The sequence below is a fragment of the Pterocles gutturalis genome, unplaced genomic scaffold (genome assembly GCF_000699245.1).
Source record: "Pterocles gutturalis isolate BGI_N339 unplaced genomic scaffold, ASM69924v1 scaffold6701, whole genome shotgun sequence".
Lineage (NCBI taxonomy): Eukaryota > Metazoa > Chordata > Aves > Pterocliformes > Pteroclidae > Pterocles > Pterocles gutturalis.
In genome coordinates, this window is record NW_010100209.1 from 25,783 (window position 1) to 36,962 (window position 11,180).

Sequence of the window (11,180 nt, forward strand, 5' to 3'; positions counted from 1 at the left end):
TGCTTGGAACATCCTTTACACTTTTAACAGCTCTAGGAAGGATTTTGTTACATACCATTATTATGATGTTTTATACTTTGACTAAAGGTGAGCCAATGCCTGGATGCCTACAGCCTGTCCTTACATTGCTTAGGGCTTTTGTGCATCATTAGGCCAGTGTCCTGGTTTTAGTCTGTATGTTCTGGTTTTAAAATGCATCATAATATGCTGTATTTGGAGTTGTAACACATCCATGCATAATGAATTATAGCTGAGGTCAGAAACTATGCTGAATAGTAGATTTTCAAACCACAGTATTTCTTCCTATGCTAAAATTCAGAATGAAATGTATAACTCCATAAAATAGCTGGTACAGTTCATAACATGCTTGCATTCCTTCATTATTAATAGTTTCATATCCATCTGTCAGCATGCTATGGCTAAACTGTTAGCCAAGTTTTTGCAGCTGCTGCTTTACAAGTCTGTAGAATGTAGTTATCTCTAGCTCCTGTTTTTTGTCTCCTACTAAGAGGAACTTTTACAGAGAACTTACTAAATTGTCCAAGACTGTAAGTTCAGTTCTAGGTGAAAGTCTATGATCTTGATTTAACTTACTTGGCCTGTGGTACTTTCCCTGTTATTTCTTTTGTTCAAAATACCTTGGTTGTAGCAGTTGTTTCAAGTAATAGCAGTTTGTTTAATCTCATTAGAAGTTCTGTACATAGTTGTTGTAGTCCTGTATTTTTGTAATTCTATTTTTAAGAATATTTTGTGCAAATTGTAGTTGCTGATTTGATCTGAAGATAGAGCCCTGAGAGAGGTCTGGTTTGAGATGAATGAGTCTATGGGTAGTGTGTGGGGTTTTTTGTTTTGACTCCCTCCATTAAAACATAGATGAAGATGAATATTGTTTGCAGCAAAGATAGCTATCAATGTAGAAAGTAGTGTGTATGCAGACTGTCAAACTACTTTCTGCATGATACTGAACAGTTACTAGAGAATGACAGTTAAGATTATTGCTAAATCAAAATAATTTCATAATAGTTACTTGGAGATGCAAATTTCTGGAAGTATTTGTGTGGTCCAGTACCTCTTTGTATGTGCATGTGCTTTTTTTTGAATTCCAATACTGTCAAATTCCAGAGGATACAATTTGTAAATCATGATAGATACCTGCTTTCTCTCCCATTTTTTGTACCAGATAAAATCTGTTAACAAAGTATGACATTTCAAAATTATAAAATATTTGTGTATATTTACAAGGTTCTGTCTCCTAGAAGAACATTATTTATGCTGATAGGATGTAATGAAATCTTTGCCATCTTATAAAAGCCAGTGCTAGGGAATAAATTGCATTTTGCATATTTGACTGTCCCACTTGTGTTCAGTCCAGTCATTGAGCTCTGACTGGACCACTAGTAAAGTCAGACCTCTCACCAGTTTAATACAGTGGCTGTTGAAATACATACCAATGAGTTATGTTTCCATTCATTTCCAAAGCCTTAAACTTGTTATTTTCATGCCAAGAGCCAACTATTACCAGACATTATTATAGGGTGGTGGTAGACTGGTCTGTTACTGGGCTTGTATTTCAGTTGCCTTAGTCTTGTTTGCTTGTTTTTTCTGATGTTGGAGTGTTCCTCAGTGGGGTCAGTTTGAAAGAGTATCTGTCTTCTATTTAGTTAAATACTCAGTTTTACTTATGTGCTCTATTTGCCCTTAAACACTGTTATTTTTAATATTGTTTGAAGCTGGCTTTTCAGTTCCTTCTGAAGGAATAACTAACTAGCACTAATAGCGATGTGTTTCTCCTCTCAAGGACAAACAATTTGTACAGAAGTGTGTGCTGTTTGTTTCCTCTTGGTCACTGCAATTGAGTCCTTTGTCTGGATTCTGGAGGTAGGGTTTGCATATTGGTGAATATGTCATGGATTGTTGGTGCAGTGATCTAACTGCTGCTTTTTTTACTAGAGCCTCCCAAATGTAAGGAGATGCTAAGCAGGGGAGGTCTATGAATAGTCAGGAAATGAGAGCTTGTATAGCAATACCATTTACACAACTTGATTTGCTGTTACTGAAGTACAGTAAACTCCTTGGATCTCTGTAAACTTCACCAACTTGTTTGGAATTAATGATGCAGCCTGAATGCTAGGTGTTTCTTAAAAACATGAACCTGGCCCTAGTACAGTTGTGGAGCCTTCTGGAGTTTTCAGCAGAAACATAAGAATTTGTAGCCAGACCTGAAGCATATGTGTGTCATGCAGACACTGTAATTGATTCTATTGAATATAACCCAAACTTACAGAAATACTGAAGTTTTTGTAGCTGTGATGTTCCTCAGATACTGAGAATGTCCAAAGAAATGCTAGGTAATTAAGAACAATCAGTCATGTTACACCAGTTCATCTGAAGAATAGACAACATTAACTTTCTTGGTGCAGCAAACTGCCTTCTTCCTAGTAGTTGAATACCTGACACTTAAGATTGTGTTGTTTAAGAAATAGTTTAAGTAATTGGTGATTTTAGGCAAAATATGATTTAGATATGGTCCATAAATTTTGCTATATGTGAAGAGAAAAACACTAGGAAAATAAAATTTGTGGTACCAGGGAAAGGTGCCTGGTTCATGATGCAATGGATCAGTGATAAGTCGCATAGGTTATATTCCTGGGCTCTAAAAATAGACACAAACTTCTGTCAAACTATAGATGGAATTATAATGTTATGGTTTTTTATCAATGCCAAGGTTTTCAATAATCCATGTACTGACATGGTCTATGACCTCAGAATATTTTAATTACTACAGCTTTTTTCTCAGCTTCGGTAAATCTGCTTCCTAGTTCAGAGTTGTAACTGATGAGGTAAGGATAAAGCGAAGAAAGATTGATAGGAAGCGTGTGAAAGTTTTTTTTTATTATCTCAATTGGTACAATCAGGAAAAGGGAGAGCTTTTCACTAGAAACATGAAGAGGGGCTTGGGAGAACCTGTCTGTTGGTTGGTCTAGTAAAAGAGAGTATTTCTCCCTGTAGACTTTCCCTCACCTAGTTTAAAGTCTGTAGAATTACTGATGAGCAGAGACATTAAGTTTTCCTAGTTTTTCTGTGTCATTTAACCTGAAAATTTCTTTTATGTTTAAATTGCAGTTTTGAGATATACTGTAAGACACCAAATGCTTGTGGTCGTTTGCATCCCTTTGTGAGTGACCTAGTAAAGTACACACTATGGATACGCTTAATGATTTGGCATTAATGAATTTGGGGGGGGATCCACTCTCCTAGCGTAGGCATGTGGACGTTCTAACAGAACAATAAAGATGACAATTTTTTTGTTAAATAGAAATATTTGTAAGATGTTTTGTAGAGCAGGCAGCTTGCAGTTTGTTTTGATGATACTGAAATGGAAGCAGAAAGCTGATACTCCTTCCCCTTCCTGCACCAAATTGTAAAGCAATTTGAAGTGAAAACTGACACTGTTCAAACCTCTCTTGAGTTTTTGCCTTCATCACCATGGTTGATATGTATCCTTGGTGTTTTATCTGTTGTATGTAGCAGCTGAGAACATGTCTTACTCCTAATGGTTTTCTTTTTCCTTTGCTTCAGTGTGGACCTCAGAGAGGCATCTCTAAATGGAGTCCTCTTTTGCAGGTGATTCTTTCATTGATTTGTTTCTTTCCTTTATCTCCTCTAAATAGGTCATAAGAACCCAGTTTAAAGTCACCTTAAAATTTACCTTCTTGTTAAACCAGTCACAATATTAAATCTAATTTTAATATCAGGAGTGAGTTTTCCTTGGAAATGGTGAAAAAGTGGCTGCGTAAGTTAAAGTTACACCCCTTTGTATTAATTTCTCTCTAGTCGTCTTTTTCCCACTCTCCTCTTGTATGTTCCTTTTATCTGTTCAAGTCTGGAGAAATATCCACATTCTTTACAACAGCAGTCAATTTACAGACCCTCTCTAGTCACTGTTGAATTTCTTGGATTTTGTTTTCTGGAACAAGCAGAACCATGTTGTCTTGGTCAGTTGGGATGAAGGTGTGTGTGGCTGACAAATTCAGGCTATACTCATCAGACTTACTTGTTGATATTTTATATTTGTGATTGAAGATAAAATTTCACTGGTAACTTTTTGACAATGCTGTGGGATTATGTGTATTTATACACAGATAAATATATACCTTCTGTTACCTTTTTTTGTTCTTACAGAAGCATTTGTGCAATCATGTAGTGAACTAAAGTGAGGAAGTAATCCAGCTGAAAAGTGGTCTTTCAGTTTTTTTCCTGAATAACTTTCCACCTGAACTCAGTATCATTGCATTTTGAATTGTTCACTTGTTTCCACTATAGTCCCTACATACTTTTGTAAAGAAGACCTGTGTTGCTAATGCGTCTTTATTTTTTAAACTTGGTTATCCTTGTATCAGCTTGTGCTTTCTTGAATTATCCCCCCCCTTTTTGTATTTTTGCAAGTATTTCTCCAGTCTTTTGAGACCTCCTTGAAGGCTAATCCTGTTGTGTCATAGTTCCTTCTGTTTATGGTATTGATGCTTATTTTCCTGGAACAGTGCAGGGAACTTGAGTGCTGCTATTGAACGTTGCTGTGGTTTATCTGTTCCTCTCACTAGAATGTGCTAATTGGACGTTGGACAGCAGATATGTTTTTCAGCTGTATGGGTTAAGAGTAAACTTCAGTGTACTAATTCTACTTAAGTTTATTTTCTGTATTAGTATAATGAAATATAGGGATGGCAGGTGACTTGAAAGCAAGTAATTTCATCCAGGGTTTCTAATTATACTGAGACTACAGGCACTGACTTTTGAGTCGTCAGGATTTGAAGACAGAATTAATTCCCTGTGCTATAAAGTCATTGCAATCCATTTTTCTTCATAATTTTAGACATTGAAATAGTAGCATTTACATCAAAGTATGAACTATAGAAAATTTTCAAGAACTGCAAGCAGATTTTGTTTTCTTGTGGGTTTTTTGGTTGCTCATTCTGTGTAAATTACATAAGTGCTCTGGGAATGTTAGTGGAATAGGGAAATGATATATAAAGGAGTTGACTAGCTTTTAAAAGAGGAATCACAGGCATTTTCTGCTTTCTGTAACTCTGAATACCAAGTATCTAGATAGTCTGACGTGTATGCAGTTATCCATTTGGTATTCCATCAGCCCATTGTCATCAATTTTGTATTCTATCAGTCACTTTTCAGAATGTGTTTGTGGCCTTTTGGTAGGAGGATGTATTTTCTAGTAGCTAGACTAGATTGAATTTGTAGTTCAATCTAGAAGTTGTTTGGATTACGTTTGTAGCTGTGTAGTCCAGTGTCTCCACTGGACCAAGTTCAACATGCAAAGGAAAAAGAAGTGTTTATTGAAAAAGCCTGTGGATGAAGGAATCTATTTGTGGCAAATATTGTTTGCTCACCAACTGAAGTACAATATTCTTATTCTCACTTCCTGCATACTGTCCTATAGCAATTTTGGGTATTTTATTCCAGACAAAGGTAGTGGCTGTGTATTTTGCACACATTATATTTGCTTTTGACTGTGACTGCCATTTGGCTATTGCTTATGGAAAAATGATATAATTTCTATGTGCAAATCAGTTACGTTATTTAGATCTTTGCAGTAAGTGTCTAATCAGTGCTTGCTGAAGAGATAATAAATATAGGTGGGATACTGGAGAAGATTACTGTTGCATGCAAAAAATTAAATTAATTTTTCAGTATTCACTTTGAGATAAGATATAACAAAGCCTTAATTACTTTAGTTAAACAGAATGCTTTGTTAACTGAAACATGCTCTGATATTTGTTATTTAGTGGTAATTTTTTCATTATACAAACCATTAATGTTCCCATTGATGGAACTGGGAATTGGCTGTACTGGAATTTTTTCTTCTGGTCGGTGAAGCTGTTCAGAGCAACATCCGCAAGGTGGTGCCTTTTCATCACTCGAAAGGGAAATGAACTTCTATAAAGTTCATCTTGGCTTTTGGCCTGTTGCTTGGCAGAAATGGGAAGCTCAGATACTGAGGGGAGAGTATCCTTTTCTCCTTGAATATAAAGTGAATGGTATCATTCTCCATTCTTTTCAGCCTTCGTGGTTAGAAACTGTGATGCTTAGAAGTTCAGAACTAGAAGAGAAAGATGGTGGCTTGGAAATCAAAATAGAGCTGTGTTGGCAGAATCATGAAAAGATTGGCCCTGTAATACCAAAGTTGTGCAGGCCAGGGAGGATGTATACTGCCAGGGCATCTTGTGAAATCGGACCTAGAACTGCAACAACTTTTATATGTCAGGCTCAGGCCATCTCGGTGGAACTATGCAGGAGCCTGAAAGTAGAAAAATGAGAAGTGCTTTAGGCAAGTGCTGTGCAGTTTGGGGGGTGGGTGGAGGGGAACTGGCATAGCATTGGCAATTCACTTTTAGTTCCATCATAGTTCATCTTTATAAGGTGATTTCAGTTGAAGATGAAGCAGTTGGAAAATGTTCTGAAATATTACTCTCTATGGCAGAATAACACCTGAGAACAGAAGTATTGTAACAAAAGGTTTTTCACATGACCTGTGTGTAATTCCCAGCTGTGAACTCTCTGGCAATGAGCATGAAATCCAAAACACAGCTGATAGGAGAAAGGGCTGTTGTCAGCTCAGACCGAACACTTAAGTATTCATAGCATGGTGATTTTACAAACAGACGTTGGTACATCAGAATAATTTGGTTTTGAGATCTGTGCAGGAACCTTCTCCTAGCTGTTTGCATTTTCGTATACAATGGTAATCAGTGCTGAAGGAGAACCAGGTGTGCACAATATGGTACTAGTTTTCCTTCAGAATAGTAAGCCTTGACTGCCTCCCCCCTTACACCTCTCTGCCAAATTTCCTGCTGTAAATTGCTCTTATGTTTGTCTTTATGTACCTTGTGACCCCTTCAGAATATTTGTGGTATTTTAAACCCTGCATTGTGTGCATGACACAGTGTTTAGTTTGGAAATGAAGTTTAATTTAATCACACATGCTGATTGTGGTGTTTATTTTGGAACCAATAAGTAGGAGGCAACCTTTTATATTTTATTAGTCTGGATGAATTCTCCCTGTTACTTGATAATCACGTATAAGTTTGAACTCAAAAAAAGAATCTGTATTCAAAGGAATGCTGAAACATGGATGGCACTTGAACAAAGCCTCTCATACACTCGGGGCTTGGATTCTGTTTGATGCCTAAAATCTTTGGGTGTTTGTGGTTCACTGCAGTGATAGTGGTAGAGTGGCTATTTTGTTTTTAAAGGATTGTGTATCATTCCTCTTTATGTGCCAGTGGAGCTGGAGAGGGAGCTGTTTTGGAAAGAGCAACATGACCATTAGAGGAGATGCTTTTTCTGTTTGTTTCCTCCATCTATTACAAATGAAGGGAGCTGTGTTTGCAGAGGGAGATTATAGCTCTCTGGCCATGGCCTTGTTTCATTTGCTTCCCACATTCTGCGTTTACAGCAGAATAGGCAAGTGATAGAAGCTGATTTGTTACTCCCCGCAAACTACCCGCTACCCCTAACATCTCAGCAAAACTGTTCCCATGGTCTACAGTTAATGATGTGGTAGCAATTGTGGCCTCAAATCTTATCTTTCTCTGAGTGCTGAGAGGCCTGGGGAGAAAAAGGGGGTGAGTTTTCATGAACCCTCTAATAGAATGTGATGGAAAAGGACGTAACAGAAAGCTGAAAGTAATCCACCAGCAAACTTTAATGCAACGTTGAAAGAACATCTGTCTTCAGTACTTTGACTGTGGAAGTGGAGTAATTTTGATGCAAAGTTCTGTATGTCATGAAATAAATATTGTATGAGATAGTTAAAGCTGTGTGTTGTGTGAATAACTCCAAGCTGTATCTTTCCTGTGATATTCTACTTGTGTTCTTCTTCTATCATAGAATCATAGAATGGTTTGGGTTGGAAAGGACTTTAAAGATCATCTAGTTCCAACCCCCTGCCATGGGCAGGGACACCTCCCACTAGCCCAGGTTGCTCAAAGCCTCATCCAGCCTGGCCTTGAACACCTCCAGGGATGGGACATCCACAGCTTCTCTGGGCAACCTGCTCCAGTGCCTCACCACCCTCACAGGGAAAAAATTATTCCTAATACCTAATCTAAATCTGCCCCCTTTCAGCTTAAAACCATTACCCCTCATCCTCTCACTGCACTCCCTGATGTAGAGTGTCTCCCCATCTCTCCTGTAGCCCCCTTTAAGTACTGGAAGGCTGCTCTAAGGTCTCCTAGGAGCCTTCTCTTCTCCAGGCTGAACAACCCCAACTCTCTCACCCTGTCCTCATGTGGGAGGTGCTCCAGCCCTCTGATCATTTTTGTGGCCCTGCTCCATGCAGAACCTTGCACTTGGCCTTGTTGAAATTCAAGAGGTTTGCACAGGCCCACCTCTAAAGCCTGTGAAGGTCCCTCTGGATGGCATCCCTTCCCTCCAATGTGTTACCTGCACCACACAGCTTGGTGTCATCGGCAAACTTGCTGAGGGTGCACTCGATCCCGCTGTCCATGTCTCCAACAAAGATGTTAAACAACACTGGTCCCAATACCAACCCTTGCAGAACACCACTTGTCACCAGTCTTTACTTGGACATCAAGCCACTGACTGCAACTCTGAGTGTGATCATCCAGCCTTCTGTCAAATCCATGTCTCTCCAATTTAGAGACAAGGATGTCATGCAGGGCAGTGTCAAATTCTTTGAACGAGTCCAGGTAGATGATGTCAGGTGCTCTTCCCTTGTCCACTAACACTGTAACCCTGTTGTAGAAGGCCACCAAATTTGTCAGGTATTATTTGCCCTTGGTGAAGCCATGTTGGCTGTCACCACCATAAGAAGCTTTCCTTCAAGAGAAGTGTTGAAGTCTCCCCTAATAAGGTAATGCACTTAAAAACCAAGGTAATCCTGGAAGTTTTTGAGATACCATGTATGTTCTATTCCAAACCCCTGTGTAGGAAAATGCACTGTTATTTCCATGACAGTCATCTGGTAGCTCTTGGCAAATGCTATTTTTCTGGTGTTTGCTCTAAATTTTTTTCCATATCTGATCTGCTTGATCTTGTGAAGGAAAATGATGTTATGATAAAAGCATAATCAAGATGAGAGGAAAACCAGGATAATTCTTTCTGGTTGGGGTTTTTTTTGGTTTTGTGTTTTAAATTTAACTGAAAATCTGAAGATCTGCTTTAGACCATTATATTAAGTTAGATTCCATACCTCGAAGGTATTCTGAGTCCAGTATTCTGAGCATAGTATGTATGTTATTCTGCAGGGAGGACAATACTTGAAGGTAAGCTATCAAATTTGGCATAAAATTAATTAGTTACTTCTGCATGATGTTTTTGGCACTATCTTCTGTTTGTCTGTAGAAATGCTGCACTTGAGTGCAGACACAGTAGATGGCACTTGAGTCATTAATTTTATGATGTAGGAAAGAAAGACAAACTCAGTTATGGAGTTAGGTGTTTGTAGCAATAGACATTTCATTGAAAGAGCAACTTCAAAGGTTTTGCTTTCAGTTAAATACTCCTAGAAAAAAGTAAAACATGCACAAATTATTTTTCAGTACGAGCACGCCCTCTCCAAATCCTTGAGTTTGTTGAATTTTTAAAAAAACAAATGGGCAGGACATGATCAGCCTAAATCATAAATCCATAGTGCTGGATTCCCTTTAAACATGCTGCCACTGTTTGGTTTTGTAATCTGTTGTTTACAGCATATTCTTAATATAATTTCTTCATTTATTTTTTTCTAGTCTTGCTTACTACATTGGACCATTTGTGATGTGACCTCTGATAGCAGGTGAAGGATAAAAACCTGCTAACAAAGTGGATTTCTAACAGTATTGTCTTATTATCAGAATGGTTTGAATGTTCTGTACTGTGGCAGTCTGACAACCAAGTCTAGGATTATGCTGGTAGTTTTGCTAATCAAAATGTAAAGAGATGATTTAGGGTATTCCAAAGTGGTTACCTTATGCTGTGTTTGGTGCTGTACTCTTGGACAGCACTGTTTGATCATTTATTCTCAACATTTTCAAAACTAGCATTAGATAGTGGATTGACAGTCCTGAAAGCTGAAGTGGTATTACAGCCTTCCCCAATAATATCCTGTCACTATTATTCAGCACTAATGTTTATTGCTGAGTTAAGAAGGTGTAGTCAGTTAATGAGTCATTCTTTGGCCATTCTGCTGATGCTCTTATAATACTTATTTTAATGAGGATGCTGTCGGACTTGAACCCAGGAACTAGCTGCATTTATGTTGTTCTTCCTGTGTTGTTTTATCACTCTGACAATTCCAGGTTTTAGAGTTCATGAAAGTGTTTGAAGGCCAAAATAGGGCTTTTATTTACTAGACAACAGAGCCCTAACTTTATCTTTCTTTTTGTTTAACCAATGTTTGTAAAATAGGTAGAGATATTAATGTATGCTTTACTAATGTTTGTGATTGTTACTGCAATTGGAAAAAATGCTGCATGTTGAACAGGTGTTTACCTGGCACTGAGTTTGACCGGTGTTGCATTGTAGGGATCTTACCCCTTGGTTTGTTTTGCTTTGAGTATTTGCCATTGAGTTTCATCTCTCAGTTCAGCTCTTTCTGACTGGTTATATGGCTGGACTGGAATGTAAAACTAAGAGAGGAGTGTGGGGAATTTTTTTTAGGGTGTAAATGATTATAGTTGCCTACTAGCATGGTCTCTTCGTCTCATGATTAGGACAAGTCCTCTGATGTAGCTGCATCTGTGGCTAATTCAAGATGCTCCATTCAGGTTAGAGTAATTAAATCCTTTAGGAGCTAGTCAGTTTTGTGAGTGTTTTTTCCTTCCAAAAAGCCAGCTTTTTCCTCTTTGATTGAGACTCCCCAGTGGGAAGTACCTTTTTGCTTTGCCAGTTGGAGAAAGCCTACATCCACTTACAAAGACTATACTGGAACTCACAGGCATTTCATTTTATTCCAGGCAACCATCCCTTTGCTGCTGCCTTTGGAACAACTCAGCTGTGGAAGAAGTGAGCTAATCTGGAAATTTGAAAGTGAAATACTTAGTGAAGCCCTGGGGTTTACTGTTGGAGTAATTAAGGAGAGGAATTGCACACCCTGTACTTTATTCTTGTTTTAATTAGTCTTCCTTTGATCTAGTCTCTCAATTTAAATTTTAAGATTTGAA